Source organism: Ixodes scapularis, unplaced genomic scaffold (genome assembly GCF_016920785.2).
Source record: "Ixodes scapularis isolate PalLabHiFi unplaced genomic scaffold, ASM1692078v2 PGA_scaffold39__5_contigs__length_11793443, whole genome shotgun sequence".
NCBI lineage: Eukaryota > Metazoa > Arthropoda > Arachnida > Ixodida > Ixodidae > Ixodes > Ixodes scapularis.
In genome coordinates this window covers 2880101-2897220 of record NW_024609867.1, presented here as the reverse complement: position 1 = coordinate 2897220, position 17120 = coordinate 2880101, and the positions used below count along the sequence as shown (strand labels likewise).

The following is a 17120-nucleotide window of genomic DNA, read 5'->3' as shown; positions in this document are numbered from 1 at the left end:
TGTTAACATTGGCTACGTGACCTCACACCTATACCGCGTACGTGACTCGAGGGCGGGACCTCGATGGGCTCCGATTGGTCACTGGGATGGGAGAGAGGGCCCCACTGCTCCGTGATTGGTGGGATTGGGCTTAGCCCCGCCCTGCTGCGATGTGATTGGTCGGATCGGGCCCCGCCCACAGGGAACGCCCCTAGCAACGGGCAACGCCCCTAGCAACCGTTTGTTTACCATCTGTGTGAGCTGGTGCATATTTACTACTACTTTCACGGGTTCGTGGCCGGCACATTTGGCGCTGCTTTGATTTGAAGGGCAAATATTGTCCCGCCTAAATCAAGCAGATCACAAATCTCGGACTTCAAAAATTTCTCGCGGACGTGATAGGTAATAAGTATTTTTCGGTAAATGCATTTGCTAGATTGAGAAGCCAAAGGCAAGGCAAATGTCAACGTCAGTTACCGAGGTCACAGTGAGGTTCTTCCGCTGTTTATCACCTCTGGTACTTCATTTACGTTACTTGGTCGCAACTGGTTTCAAGGTTTGGGCCTGAGCCTCAAAGGACTTGAGCCAGTGAACAACCGGTCTAATGTTCCGGACCTCGTAGGTCAGTATTCTACAGTTTTTGAAGAAGGTTTGGGCACATTCAAGGGGATTTATGCGAAAATCCTTGTGACTCCAGGGGCTCCGCCAAAATTCTGCAAGCTCCGTCCACTGCCATTTACATTACGTGATAGAGTCACCCAAGAGCTCCAGAGACTACAACGTGAGGGTGTCATTGAGCCAGTGAAGACATCTGACTGGGCAGCTCCCATCGTCCCTGTTCAAAAGAAGGATGGTCGAGCGCGGATATGTGGGGACTTCAAAGTAACAGTCAATCCTGTGTCTCTTCTAGAGACCTATCCAGTTCAACGCGTCGAAGAACTGTGGGCTGTTTTGTCAGGGGGAACCAAGTTCACAAAGCTGGATTTGCGAGATGCGTACCAGCAAGTGCCCCTGTTTGAAGAGTGTCGCAAGTTTGTGACCATCAACACCCACATGGGTCTCTTCCAGTATACAAGACTTCCGTTTGGAGTTTCTTCTGCATCAATATTCCAACGAGAAATAGAAAATCTTTTCCGTGGCTTACCAAGCGTTGCGGTCTACTTCGACGACATCATTGTCACGGGAGTTGACGATCAAGACCACGTGAAGAACCTTAAGTCTGTTCTTCAGAGGCTTCGAGATGTTGGCCTTAAGGTGAAGTTGGAGAAATGCCAATTTTTCAAGCCTGAAGTAGAGTACCTTGACGAAAAGGCAAACAGCGCGCAGAAAATAAAAAAATTAAATTTCAGTTGAGAGTCAGCGCTTGTCCTGTCTGCACTTCCTCTAGTCCCCGTTTTCTGCGCGCTGTTTGCCTTTTCGTCAGTATGAACGAACTAACCCACATCGCCACCCTTATAGAGTACCTTGGCCATATCATTAGCAAGCAGGGACTCACTCCAAGCCCAAACAAAGTGGACGCGATCGTCAACGCTCCTGCTCCTTGCAACTTGAAAGAGCTTCAAAGATACCTTGGACTGCTCAACTTTTACCGACGTTTCTTGCCAAACATTTCGTCTACGTTACGGCCATTGCACCTTCTACTGATGGCAGGCAAGAAATGGTCGTGGGGAAAGGAAGAAAAGCAAGCTTTCGCTGAAAGCAAGAAGCTCATGACAACTGCACCCATTCTTGTGCATTACGATTCAAAAAAGGACCTCCTACTCACCTGCGATGCTTCGGCTTATGGCGTTGGTGCTGTGCTGGCACACATCGGGAGTGATGGAGTGGAGCGACCAGTAGCGTTTGCTTCAAGATGGCTACTTCCTGCTGAACAGAACTACAGTCAAGTGGACAGAGAAGCCCTGGCTTTGGTTTTCGGTGTAAGCAAGTTCCACCAATACCTTTGGGGAAGACCGTTCACAGCAGTGACCGACCACAAGCCGTTGCTCGGACTGTTGAACTCCGACAGAGGCGTGCCATGTCAAGCGTCTCCACAAGTTACAAAGTGGGCGCTGACCCTTTCGAGCTACCAGTTCAAGCTAACCTACAAGCCTGGAAGGATGGTAGGCCATGCCGACGGCCTGAGCAGGCTGCCTCTTCCAGCGAACGAAAGACCTGATTCGACGCCAGCCGACGTGTTCATGCTTGACAGGGCCTACCCTGATGCTCTATCAGCTACAGCTATTGTTCGAATGACAACAAGAGACCCCGTGATCTCCCAGGTTGTCCACGCTGTCCTCACCGGAACGCCACTGCCAGTGGGAGGAGACTACGTCCCATTTGCTGCAAAATACAATAAACTTAGCCTGCACGAGGGCTGTCTATTGTGGGGATCGCGTGTAGTCGTGCCCAAGCTCATGCAGGCTCACGTCCTTCAACTACTGCATGCTGGACATCCTGGAATTGAAAAAAACTAAGATGATTGCCAGATGCCCTGTCTGGTGGCCTGGAATTGACAGCGACATCACAGACGAAGTAAAAAACTGTGCTACTTGCCAAACATATCACAAGTCACCTCGCGGCATCCCAATTACTCCATGGCCGTTTCTCCACAAGCCCTGGTCTAGGCTTCATGTAGACTTTGGAGGCCCCTTCATGGGCCATTATTTTCTCGTCATGGTAGATGCTTTCTCCAAGTGGGTGGAGGTTCATCCTGTTCGTTCACCCTCGACAGATGCTACCATTTCTGTATTTAGGACAGTTTTCGCCCAACATGGACTGCCTGACATCATCGTCTCCGACAATGGACCAGCGTTTGTCAGCAGCCAATATGCTGATTTTTTAAGTCGGAACGGAATCCGTCGAATGCTGGTTCCACCATACCACCCCGCCTCCAATGCAGGGTTGGGCAGAAATACTCAAAAATGTATTTGGAAATACAAATACTGGGATACTTTAATATAGTAGCTAAAATACTGATACTAAAATACATCTATAAAAGTGTATCGCGATACGTATCAGAAATACATTTTAAATCGACGCAAAAAGTATTTGGAAATACAAATACAGGAATACATTTTAGGGAGGGCAGAAATACAAATACAGAACTACTGATACTGCAATACATTTTTCAAATTTATTTGAAACCAAATTAGATGAAGCGTGGAGTTGGAAGTGGAAGTTTTTGATCCTGAAATCACTTTCCCGTAGGGTTGGCACTTTGCCTTAAAGGTAGTGATTTCGGACGACGAGGAGTCTTCAATGGGCTCGGAAAAACGTTCCAGCAAGGACTGACTGTGGTCCCTTCCCTGACATCATGTCTGTCTGACGAGGGATGCGAAAACGCTTCTACCTTTAAATAAATTCTCTGTCATCTTAAATCCCGTCAAAACGTCACCACGACCCTGTCAAATAAGGACGCCCCTGTCAACATTTATGACATGACGTCAAGGTGGAATTAATTCGTATTCTTCATCTGTAGGTGTGGCCTTGAACATGAAACTTGAACACGCTGCTGTATGAAAGGACAACACATACTTTCGTTGTAGGTTACCTCTTTGAAGATCGTGCAGGATTTTCGAGAATGGTGGACCACCTGAAGCATCCTGGAACACATGTCTTATCATGGTTGAAGAACGATATGCTGGCATCCCTGTTGTGAAGATCCTTCCTGCTGACCCTCCGCCACCGACGCATGAATTGCTGTCATCAAGTTTCGCCTTTCATACTTCAAATAGAGACCTCGTAGATTGCGACTTGATATTGCCGGCAGAGGTGCGAGCTCTCCGAGGCACAGCGCGCTCGAGACCAGTCGCAGGTGCACGAAGTCTGGGTCGGCACAGCGAGGCCACGTCTGACTTCCTTCCTGGGTTTTGGATCACCAGAGCAGCGGGTCACTTTCACGTCGGCTGATGACGTACCCTTGAGCCGTGCAATATTATGGGCGCAGCCGCAGACGCATTCGAATATCTGTTGAACTTCACTGCGCGAGTTATCCTACTATTTCAAGTCAACCACCCCCAGGCTCGTGCTGCAACGGACTGTGACTCAGCTTTGCCGGATGGGTGTACTCTGTATGCTAAGGCAAGAGAGACGGTTAGCAGCGGGCTTTGGATGCCCGCGAACAATGACTCAAGAAATCCCTACCTAATGACCTGCGGCACAAGATGCTCTGACTCCACTAATGGCACGCCACCTGGTTCGAGTCCCCGACTCCACAACAGTTATCAGAAGAGAGAAGAGGACGCATAGGAAAATAGTTTGGAGAATCGGAAGGAACCTTGGTCAGCATATAGTAACAATGCTCCAGCATCTCCTTGACCCTGCTGCTTTCAGAACTTTAAAAAAAAAAAAAAGCGTTCGGATTTTTTTTTTTGTGTGGGGGGGGGAGTATTTCTTAAGAAATGTAACAAAATACATTTCACCCTGAATGTATCGCGATACGAAGGAACATTCAAAATGTATTTCGATACAGAAATACAGATACTGGTGAAAAAAATGTATCGCAATACAGAAATACAGATACGAAATGTATTCCTGAAATACTATCGCGGTACATTTGTATCGCGATACTGCCTAACCCTGCTCCAATGGAGCAGCAGAGCGAGTGGTACAAACAATCAAAGACAAGCTAAAGAAAAGCGCCCCAGGCGATTTCAAGACCCAGGTGGCCAGAGTACTTTTTCATTAGAGAACGACGCCGCACGACTTGACCGGCCGCGCGCCCTGTGAGTTGCTTATGGGCAGGAAGATAAAGACGCCTTTGGACTTAATGCATCCAAGCCTGAAAACTACCGTTCAGTTGAAGCAACTCAAGCAGAAAATACATGCTGCCCAAGGTTTTCGTCGGGTATCACTGATGGAGTCCGCGACAAAAGTGTACGCAAGAAATTTTAGACCCGGACCACCTTGGGTGCCCACTTCCGTTGTTGGACCAGTGAGTGCCTCCTCTGTTCAGCTCAAACTTCCAGACGGAACATCTTGGCATCGGCATGGTGACCATCTCCGACCAAACACCATGCAACAGCGACCGCAGCCAGATACCCATCCTCAGGAACAGTCTTCTGTGCTTCAACCGACGGAGCCGACTTCGCAACCGACGGAGCCGACTTCACAGAACCAGGCTCGACCCGACGAGTAGTCTACATCGACAGAGGAAACCTACCCTCCAGGGAATCAAACCATGGTCGACACACCCGTCATGGTTAAACCGATTCCCGTTGCTCTAAGACGGAGTGCAAGAGACAGACGGCCAGTTCAGCGTTACTCCCATGAGCAATGAGCGAACACTTTAAAGGGGGGTAGGAATGTTAAGAGTCTACTAGCGCCACCAGAAATCATAGTGGCAGATAACAATGCCAATAAAAAGAAAAAGAGGTAGTGTGATGCAGACCGTCAGCGGGTTCAGACGTGTGTTCTTTTCTTCCCACACTCGTAACAGTAAGGTATAATAGTTTGAGAAATAATAAAACATAGAGAGAACGAAACACACACGAGTACTTACTTCAACTCACAGCAATGTTTATTCCATAGGGCGGGAACGCCAGTTCCCCTGCGCAGACTTAATGAAAGGGGGAAGGGCCGAGACAGAGGGGGGAAGTCAGAGGAAGGAAGTACGTCTTAAAGAGTCGGATAGGTGCTTCGGCCTGTTGGGGTCGGGCCGCTCAACAAGGTCGTCTAATCACGCCGGACAGCTCTGGGCTCTGGTAATCCCTGTCTATCAGAGAGACTAGCGAGGGGAAAGAGAAATTAGGAAGATTTCGTAGATCGTTTTCGCCGTCCCGCAAGGCCCTCCGCAACCCGCTAGGATAGCAGGAGCTCCACAGTCAAGGCTATCGGCGCGCAGGCGCAGTAGCAACTTCTTCGTAGCCGAACGCTTAGCGAAGGGGGCAGCGCGGTCTACGAAAACTGCCTAATGACTCCGGAGTTTTATAGCGCAGCTCTTAGGCGCCCGTTTCCGGCCTGAGCGGCGTCGGCGTAACCGCGCGGTGCACAATGGGTTAATTCCCCCCCCCCCTTAAATTTAGAGGAAAAATTTTCGCGCTAAATCTAGAGAAAAAGTTTCCCGCTTAATCTAGCGGAAAAATTTCCCCCCAAATTTAGCGGAATAATTTCCCCACTAAATTTAGCGGAAAGTTTACCCGCTAAATCTAGTGGAAACATTTCCCCGCTGAATCTAAAGGAAAAAATTTCCCCGCTAAATTTAGCGGGGAATATTTCTCCGCTAAATTTAGCGGAAAAATTTCTTCGCTAAATCTAGCAGAAAAAATTTCGCCACTAATTTTAGCGGAAACTTTCCCGCTAAATTTAGCGGAAAAATTTCCCCGCTATTTCTAGTGGAAAAATTTTCCCGATATATCCAGGGGAAAAACATTTCTCCGCTAAATAAAACGGAAAAATTTACCCGCTAAATCTAGCGGAAAAAATTTCATCGCTAAATTAAGCGGAACATTTCCCCCTATATGGGAGCCGAGCTGCAGAGGAAGAGGGGCATAGCCTCCTCTCCGCAGCTTCCTCTCCTCCTCCTCAGGAGCTGCGCTCTAATTCGGCCTTACAGGGAGTTGTAAACGGCTCCATGTTTTACTGCAAATAATTCGATAACTTCAATCCCCAACCTCTGAGAATGGCGCCGGAATACTTTTTTTTTAACCTTTGGGGCGATTTTAAGACATGATATGAACATTTTGTGGTCTTTACCATCAAAGTAGTTTGTTTTCTTCATGTCTTGTGATTGAGTGCCATAGCCACTGACAAGCCGTTTCACTGGTACTGAATTGAACTGCTTGACAAGTTGCTTAAACATAGTGATACTCAAAAGGCAGTGCAAGGACAACTTGAAGAATCAAAAGTAGCGCTTGTCCGGTCACTTCGACTTGTCGTTGTCGATAACACTATTTTTTTCTCTTTTTTTCACTTTACTGCTCTTCATATGCTTCTTAAAGAGCAAATAAATAAGGCTGCCTAATAAAATTACACCTATCAAATTACTCAACATTTCCCTATAAAACGTATTTCCCCGGCCAAGTCTCGTCGTCACGATGAGTCGCATAGTGAATTGACTTAGCAATATTCGACTAATATGATGTAGTTCTGCCTGAATCAGCAGCACACTTCAATCTCTCTTCTGCAAGAAGCCGGCGTTTCGGAGCGGATGACAAATTATTTTTTCGACAGCGGAGGGGCTTGAAGCAGGTGGTTAATGCTTGTCAGCCACTACCATTGAAATTTTAACACGTCACATGCTTTAGAAGTTGATCATGCAGTACTGGCAGATTTGATAAAGTTTGCGTGACCGGCGTCAAGGAAAATTGACTTGGGAGAGGTTAATAGGGCTAGAAAGAAATGACAGCCCGCAATCGCACACAATGATCTGCGATAAAAGAAGAGTGCCCGAATAACTGTAGCTAATTTTAAGTGTATCTCACCGGGGCAGTTCGTGTCTTGTGCTAATAACTGCATTTGACTCTGCTTTTTTTTCTGTTCCAGGATCCAGTGTTACATTCCTGGGGCCTTTTTGGTTCTTTACCAATTTCCTGAAAGGGATTGCAGGCTTACCATACGAGTGTTTTTATGAGTGTATCTTTTCTTTACTGCCTGGCCAATGAAGTCGAGTGGCTCGGAAGGAAACGCTCTACAGTTTCAAAATGTTTAAGGGTGTGTTTTCCTTCAAACATTCTGATATAGCATCGTTTAGTTCGTGGTGCACCCCTATACTCTATTTAATGACCAGCTGCTAGCGTTTAGAAAGTTACATGCTCGTTACCCCAGTCATGTCTATGTTTCGCCTTTTGTTCCCGCTCCCGCCCATTACCATGTGTAGGAGGCGGGATCAGGTAATGAAAGGGAGGTGGTTTATTGGTCAGGTAGGTGCGTAACAATTGAAAACAAGCGTGTTGGTTAATAGATACAAAACTTGAAAGTATAAAACAGAGAGGACGAGGACGAGAACAGGACATCTTTCATTTAGCAACAACATAGAATCTATGTTGTTTCTATGTTGCTGCTAAATGAAAGATGTCCTGTTCTCGTCCTCGTCCTCTCTGTTTTATACTTTCAAGTTTTGTAGGTGCGTAGTTTCCACCGCAGTGTCAGCTTACAGGTAACTGTGAATTACTCGAAGCTTGATGAACACCCGAGAAGTGTTTGAGGGTATTTTACTTTACCATATGTACTAGCAAAATGAACGCATTCGGATAATGAACTGACCCCCTCCCCCCCCCCCTCCCAACAGGCATTAATATTTTGACCTTTGTTTTTCTTCGTGTAATGAACGCACCTCCAATTTTCGGCTTCGAAAGTCTCGAACTGTGTCTAACTCAGCTAGCCACGAAACCCACCAAGCCTATTTTCTTTTCCTACAAAGCGGCCAGGCCACACTAAGCCAAGCATAGCAATATACGGTCTTATGACTGCAAGTGCGCAGTTGCGGAAGTGATCCTCAGTTAAACCGAGCGGCGAGCACTCCTAACAAAGCTGGGGTCGAGGAATCGCCCAGCCTCGGACATGTATCGCCCACCTAATGCATGAATTCAAGAAATACGCGGGCGTCCGTGGTGCGATTTCATACAGTGAATTCATGAAAGTTGTATCGTTATTGTGTGGGCTGGTAAGAATAGACAACTCGGGTGTCAGGATAACAATGGTTTAGTTTATTCCGTGTTGTTACTTATATAGCCTAAGGTGGAAAGGGGTTGGGGTAGTAGAGGGTAAGGGAAAGGCACGTGGCAATGGAGCATACAGATAGCTTGTCTGCCTTAATCTGATACGATACATCCTCCTTGCCAACGGTCGTTCACCGCTGAGCTCAACACCTCTGGCTCGTTTGCTGGAAGCGCTCGTCATAACCCAATCGCTCCGGAGGCCGCTTCTGTCGTGTTGTCCTTCGCGGTGGTTGAACCGTTGGCTGCTGAGTTGCCGTTTGTAGAGCCGTCGTAGTTGCCGTTTGTAGAGCCGCCGTGGTGGTTGGCGATGTGAATGTCATTCCGTAAGACGAGGCCCGGTCGTCGTCCGAATCTTCGTCGTCTGACCAAGTCGACCTCGCATTCTTCCTTCGTCGCTAAAAGGTGTCGATGGTTGCGCCGAAGAACGTTATTATTCTCCGTACGCATGTAACAGGACCGCGGCCCGGCTGATCCAACTACCTTGGCTTTCCGCGCCCATGACGCGCTATTCAGGCGTACCACGTCGTCGTTTTTAAGGTGGGGCAGCACCCGCTCGTTATGGCCTGTCTGTCGGTGTTGCTTGACCCGTATCGCAGGAAGGGGATAGAAGTCCGGCACGGGTGTGCGCAGCCGCCTTCCTTGCAGCAGCTTGCCTGGAGACCGACCATCTTCGACAGGGCATGCCCTGTAATTTAATATGCCAAGCCAAAAGCATTAGTTTGCAGCTTTCGTTTTCGTTAGGTTGCGTTTGATTATTTGTACATCCTTTTCCGCGAGCCCGTTAGATTGGGGGTATTGCGGGCTGGATTTCACACGTTTGAAATCGTAATGCTATGCCAACAGCGCGAACTCGTTGCTGCTAAACTGTGGGCCGCTATCTGAGCATACCTCCGTTGGGATGCCGTATCTCGAAAATATAGCACTCAGTCTATCAATTACCGAGCTGGCTGTTATGTCGGGTAGCAGCTCCACCTCTGGGAAATTGGACATCGAATCGTAAACACACAGATAGTGTCTTCCGGAATACTGAAAGAGATCGACATCGACACGGTACCATGCTTGAGTAGGCGTTGGTTGTAGAATCAGAGGCTCTGATGGTTGCTTATAGGCATATGCTCTGCAGGTCGGACAGCGTTGGATCAACGACTCGACGTCAGAGTTTATGTTCGGCCAGTAGACCAATTGCCTATCCCTAGCTTTGCACTTTACCGTGCCAAGGGGGCCTGCGTGAATCCACTTTAACATCTCTCTGCGCATGCTCATGGGAATTACTACTTTCGTTCCTTTCAAAAGAATGCCGTCTAATACTGAAAGTTCGGCGGCAACTGATTTCAGCGCCCTTTCCACTTCGTCTCCTCTCCCGAGCTTTCGTAGTACTACGCTAAGATACGGATCAGTAGCTGGTTTCGTGTGCAAGTTTCGCAGCCGTTTTTTTACTTACGAGTGCTGATACGACTGTGACGGCGTGGATTTCGACGTCGCCCGTTTCTGCGGCCCCCTTGTTCCCAGGAGCAAGAGACCGAGAAAGCATATCAGCCAGTGCCATCTGCTTGCCAGAAACAAATATCAACGTGTAATCGTATTTGAGCAATCGTAGGAAAAAAACGTTGCACTCTTGGTGGCATATCGGCTATGCCTTTCCTTAATATGTTTATCAGCGGGCTGTGGTCGCTCTCGAGTATGAGTGGGCGACCATACACAAAATGGTTGAACTTTTCGCAACCTAAAACCAATGCCAAAGCCTCTTTTTCAATTTGCGAATATCTCTGTTCCGATTCACTCAGCGCTCTCGACGCGTAAGCGACCGGTTTCCAGCAGCCCCCATGACGTTGTAGGAGCGCGGAGCCAATGCCACTTTGAGATGCGTCTGAAGTTATCTTCGTCTCCAAACCTAGGTCAAAAATAGCAAGCAGCGGCGCCTCGCTTAGCTCCTGACATATGGCTTCCCATTCGTTTTCATGATTAGGTGTCCATTCAAAAATGACGTCTTGTTTGATCAGAAAATGCAGAGTCGAAGTGCGCTGGGAAGTGACGGTAGATACTATAAAGTAGTTAACAACCCCGAGCAACCTTTTTACTGCCAATTTGTTTTGTGGCTTTGGCATTTTGAGAAGTCTGTCCACAAGGGCTAATGCTAATGTGGCTAATGATGTCGCCCAGGAACAAAATTTCTTGAACGCCGAATTGGCATTTGGATGCATTGAAAGTTAGGCCCGCTGATTCAGCTGCCTTTAGTGCATCGTGCAGCCTCTGGTCGTGCTCCGCCCTAGTCGCACCCCAGATCAGCACATCTTCCACGTATACACGTATGCCAGGAAGGCCCTCGACAACTTCGTTGAGAGCTTTTTGAAACACCTCACTAGCTGACGCTATGCCGAATGGAGGCGTAGAAAGCGATGACGGCCGAACGGCGTGGCAAACGTGCGTATATTGGATGATTGCTCGTCCAGTGGGATTTGGTGAAAACCTGCGTTTGCGTCTAGACGCGAGAAAAACTTCGCGCCTGCCAAGTCCGCTTCAATATCTTCTCTACGAGGCATTTGGTAGTGTTCTCTTTTCAGGTTTTCATTAATCCTTCTGGGATCCATGCATTACCGCAACTTCCTGTCTTTTTTCGTACAATGACTAGCGGGCTTACCCAGTCCGTCGGACTGCTGACATTCGGTCTAGTTCTGCACGAAGAGGCTCTCGCAGTGACAGGGGAACCCTTCGAGCTGGCTGAACGATTGGCACGGCGTCCTTGCGTAACACCATCTTGTATTCCTTCGGGGTACGCCCGCTTCCGTGGAAAAGCTGCGGGAATTCCTCGACGACTGCTTCGGTGTTTGCTCGTCGACACGCCTTCAACAACGCGATTGACGATGCCTAGCTTCTCGCTAGCTGCCAAGCCCAAGATAGCGCTGTGGCCGTTCTTTACCACGAAAAATTTGGCGCATATCTGGCGGTCGCCTAAAGTCTCGGGCGATCAAAATGTACCGACGTGCTTGATGACGTTGCCACCGTAGGATCTCAGAACAGCGCCGCTGGGGTTCAGCATCACGGTCTTGAATTTGCGGAAAACTGATAGTGGTAACACGTTAGCTTGTGACCCTGTGTCAACTTTGAAACTTAGGTGTTTGCCTTGAAGACACGCGTCCACCAGCCAGTCGCGTTTTTTGTTGGTACTGCCGGCTGCGGCATCCAGCACCTCGAAGTGGTCGTTTTCATGCTGTACCTCGTAAACGGCATCTTTCTCGCGGCAACAAGATGCGAAGTGGTTCCGCCCATTGCACGAGTAGCAGGTCTTTCCGTATGCCGGGCAGCGTCGCAAGGCATGCCTTCGATTGCACCGCGTACAGTTCGGGTTGCGCCGGGGGCTTGTCGGAGCGTTCTTGCTGGTCTTCATAGCGTTAACGTCGAGTTCTTCGCTTGTCTTACGCCAGACTTCATTTTGACGAGCTGATGTTTCTGCCGCCTTGCATAAGGTGACGACCTTTTGCAAGGTCAGGTGCCCTAAACTCGTGAAACACGAAGTTGGGGCCGAAGTTGAGGGAGCGCATCGATTGGACAATCACGACGATGACTTGGCGCTTTTGTCGCCAACATCCAATCAGCGCGCTCCGCGAACTTTCGGCCCGAACTTTGTGTTTCACGAGTTTAGGGCCTATAGGTCCCTGAACATTTTCTCTCGAAGCTTCGGCAAGTTGGTTCCAAACACCACTTGGTCGTGTACCATCTCGCCTGCTATGGTCCCGAAGTTGCAGTGCTGCGCTTGTCTCTTCAAGGTACGTAGAAACTGCTTGAACGGTTTCGCCTCGCCCTGCAGACGGAAGCGGAAGACATATCTTTCGTGAATTTCGTTTTGTTGCTCCACGCAGTATGCTTCGAATTGGGCAGTCACGGTGGCGTAGTCTTCTTTGTTTTCTTCCTCGGTGGACACAAAGTTGTTGAACACGTCCAAGGCTTCCTCTCCCTCCACGCTGAGCAGCAGGGCTGTCTTTGCCGCCTCAGATCTCGGCTGGTCGGTGCTTGCTGTGGCTTGAAGGAAAAGGTCGAACCTCTGACAAAACAGTTTCCAGTTTCTTTCTCCATCAGCTGTCAATTGTAATGGCTAGGCAGCCTTAGGTGCTCCATGACGTCGACCTTCACGTTCGGTTCACCCAGAAGCCTTTCTTTCCCGCTGGTAGGGTCATCCCACTTCTGACACCATGTATCGTTCTTGTGTGGGCTGGTAAGAATAGACAACTCGGGTGTCAGGATAACAATGCTTTAGTTTATTCCGTGTTGTTAGTTATATATCCGAAGGTGGAAAGGGGTTAGTGTAGTAGAGGGCAAGGGAAAGGCACGTGGCAATGGAGCATGCAGATAGCTTGTCCGCCTTGTCTGACACGATACGTTTAGGCCTAAGAATGGTCGCGTCACTCTTCGTACTGAGGGAGCTTCATAGAACGCTTTTCATTCCTCAAATGGGAGACCGAAAGCGCCCTAAAAAGGTTTGCAATGCATACAGCATGGTTATTGTGGCGCTCCCATAACGTGTGGTGTGTGCGCCTCCGTGAGTGGAGCCATGGCACTGTACCCTTCCGTGTCATATTGGCCCCTGAAACGACATTTAAGTAAAGTGTGTAATTGCAACAGATTTTCCCGTGTAAGAACGCACCCATAAATAGGTGTCAATTTTTTGGGAAAGAAAAGTGTGCTTATTATGCGAGTAAATACGGTATAAAATTGAATGATGTCTCAAACAAATGCAAAACTCACACTTCAAAATTAAAAAAAAAAAAAATCACCAAGCAAATTTTGCAACGAGGTCCCGACGTTTTAAAGCAGGCTTGTTGTTTTCTTCGGGGGCGACACGCTAAAGATAGTTGAGAGCAGCTCCTTTTTCTTCTACGAGGATGGTTCCGATTTTCACTGTTTTGTTATGTGGGTTAGTCCGTAATGTGCCACTTCACCTATTGATGTTTCCTGGTGTGGTTTGCATATGCCATGAATCTATGCAAAGCCTCTGGCGGAAGTTCGTCCCAACATTTATGATGCGGGTGTTTGCAAAGTCGATTCGAAAGTCATTGTCCTCAACGAACTGCGCAAATTCGCTGGGCTCACGGTTCAATTTACCCACATTATTTTCATGTTATCGATATTTTCCGAGAAATTCTTTGTTCCACCGATAAAAAGGCAGGCCACTCTGGACATAAAAATTAATATAAAACACCCACGGTTTTTTTTTTAGCTGTTTAGACGGACGAACTTTCGGTCGCGTCATCATACGTCCAAATGTTGATACCGGCTTGTGGGACACCTGAATTCTTTATTTTGCCAGCGTACGCGCCAGCACTTCGCTAGCGATTTTTATGTAGGAAACCCAAGCGCGAAACTGTCAACAAAAATTTTTTTTTCGAACTTTATTTTTTTTTATTAGGCTGATCTTTGCCGAAGTATTTACGTTCAAAACTCAGACTACATATGGTAACGGCTCTTGGGTCTGCGAATATTCTTGTTTTTTTTTTTTTTTTTTTTTTTTTTTTAGCATAGTGTGGCATATTACAAAGGCTTCATCATCTCATTATGACCAAGGTAAAAAGAGCAATACGCTTCAAAACATATTCATGTAATGTCTTTGAAAAAAAATTGTAGCACACAAGATCAATCTATTTATTAACCCGTTGATTGGGGACTTCTATAACCAAACAATGTTGGCACAATGTGGACTCTCTTTTTCCCCATTTCGACAATAATGTTTTGGTACTGGACGTTTTGTTCTGTCGTTTATGCATTCAATTCTTACGAAAATATTTTTGATGTTTAGGGATAGATAATGCTTTTTTCCTTGCGACAAAAAGATCGAGCGTTTAAAGACGCGCTCCCGAAGACCAACCGAAGAGTGGCACATGTATGGGGGCGCCCCAAACAGCAGTAAAAAAACTGTAATGCGTGCAAATAATTTATCAAAAGTATTGCATATTTCATTGTCTAATGGATGTCAACAATTAAGTCAAATTCAAGCAATGACGTAATGACAACAAGGCAGTGCCCAAAAGCTGCTTGCGCGAACACTAATCTTACCCTCCGAATGGATAAATGACCGTCTTGGCAGCGCTGGGCAATGAGGAAAAGAGTGCGATATTTGAGCGTAGCTTTTGGTGGCTATTAAAATTTTAAATTACAAATCTCATTTTCTCTTCCAGCTGACACCTTCGCGGACTACGGCGATGTGGACAAGCAAGTTAAGGTCCGGCTCTAGTCAATTTTTTTCTAGGACACTACGCTCTTTCAGGTAAGCTGCGTCAATCTCTTAAAGGAGCTGTGCAACAGTTTCTGTGCTTTGCTTAAATAATCTGGGAGTTGGTGTCTCGACCTTTCTGAAGTAAGGAACAAAAAAAAATGAATGCCGTTTACACCTCCCTCCAATGCAGAATTAGAGCGCAGCTCTTCGGGAGGACGAGGGAAGGGTACTGACCCTATTGGAAAACCCCAATATAAACAGCGTATTATGAATATTGGTAAACAATATATTTTATTGTATTGCAATACAATATAGAGAGTGTATTGGAAAACATTACATTTATTGTATTTTATTACAATAAGGATTTGTTATGGGATTCGAATATCCATAATACGCTGAAAATATTGGAATCCAATATCGTATAAACCCTTATTGGACCCGCATGTGCCGTATGGGGATCCAATGAGGGTTTAAAATTCCAATATACTCAGCGTATCATGGATATTGGAATCCAATATATTATATCGGCTACCTATAAAACTATATACAAGTTGGAATATCACGTTCAGCGCAACATTTCTCTGCAACGCAGTCTCTTCTTGTGTGTATTTCTGAGTGATAAATTAAAAAAAAATGTTGCTGTTGTCAAATTGTGAATAAAGAAGCAAAACACTGGACTTATCCATACCAAATATATTTAACATATTCCTGAACTGGAGGATCTGGCATTTACTGCAAAAGAAAGTTAATTGTTTAGGACTCTCATTCAAAAACTTGACGTTTGAAAACAGAATGTGAAATCCTCCCCTTAATGAAAACAGCACCTGCTAGCTGTAGCCATATAGAAACTGCAAAATAAAAATTTGTGATTAGTTTGCGACAAGTAGCAGTCCTTCACCAAGCCGGATAGATTCAAAATTATGTGTGCGTTTGATTGTGGAAAAATAAGCTTCAATGCCACTGCCAAAGGCCATTCTGAGCTCGGTCAATTAAATATACGTATCCGCTTGTCTGGCTTCACTATTCCTGCTTCGCACCTAACTAGAGTATCTGGAATGCTCACCTTTGAGGAAAAACGAACTGGTGCTTGCTTGCTTGTAAACCGTGGAAACTGGAAGAGAGATTTGCGGTTAGTTGCGTCCAAGTAGCAGTTACTTTGAGTAGCCACGTAAAGTACACTAAGTCTGAAAGATTCAAAATTACATGCGCGGGACATAGATATCCTCTTGCGACGTAACTGGGCAGGTGTAAATGTCGCCCGCTTGTATTACAGAAAAATAAGCTTCAATGCAGGAGCTCCCAGTCGTTCTGAGCTCCGTCAATTAAAAATGCTGTACCGGTCGTATGGCTTCAGTATTCCTGCTTCGGGAATCTGGAATTCTCTCCTTTGAAGAAAAGCAAACTGGGACCTGCTGGCTCTTAGGCTGTGGAAACTGCCAGAAAGATTTGCGATTAGCGGCGTCCAAGTATCAATTTCTTTGACCAGCCACCTACAGCACACTAAGCCGGATAAATTCAAAATTACATGTGCGTGACATAATATGCCTCTTGTGACAAAACTGGGCACACGTTTTGCCGCCTACAGCAACACTGAAGCCAGACAGACAAGCGGTACGGCACCTTTAATTGACGGAGCTCAAAACGAGTAGGGACGCTTTCACTGAAGCTTGTTTTGCTGCAATACACACGTGTATTGCAGGAAAACAACCTTCAGTGAAAGCGTCCCCAGTCGTTCTGTCAATTAAATATGCCGTACGGCTTGTCTGCCTTCAGTATTGCTGTTTCAGAGCAATCTAGAAAATCTAGAATCCTCACCTTTGAACGAGAACGAACTGGCGCCGGCTGGCTTGTGGGCCATGGAAACTGCAAGAGAGATTTGCGATTAGTTACGTCCAAGTAACAATTTTTTTGGGTAGCCACCTACAGCACACTCAAAATTACATGCACGGGACACAGATGCCTCATGCGACGCAACTCCCTTCGTCCTTGTTTTTTGTTAACTCTGCTCACCTTCACCACTCGCCTCCGATTTCTGCGCTACTTCTTTAATCTCGATTCCCTGGTTCCCGAAGGCCATGCCACGGCTTGCGCCAGTCACGGATCTGTCAGCTCTGCGACTGGCGCTATTGTGGCAAAGACGCCACAGCACCTGGCGGTTGATGTGCTCTTTCAATATTTTGAGCACGGCTAAGAACAGGTGGATGGGTGTCTGGTATGCCCTTTGCTTATTTGTAGATCGTTCCGAATCAGAGGGTAGGAGCTTCTGCGACCTGGGCGCATCCTCGGTATTTTACAAT

General features: G+C 46.9%; 1 pseudogene; it reads right to left on the bottom strand.

The window, feature by feature from the left end:
• Positions 1–7403: 7403 nt before the first annotated feature.
• Positions 7404–12339, bottom strand: LOC121047229 (annotated as a pseudogene).
• Positions 12340–17120: the final 4781 nt, after the last annotated feature.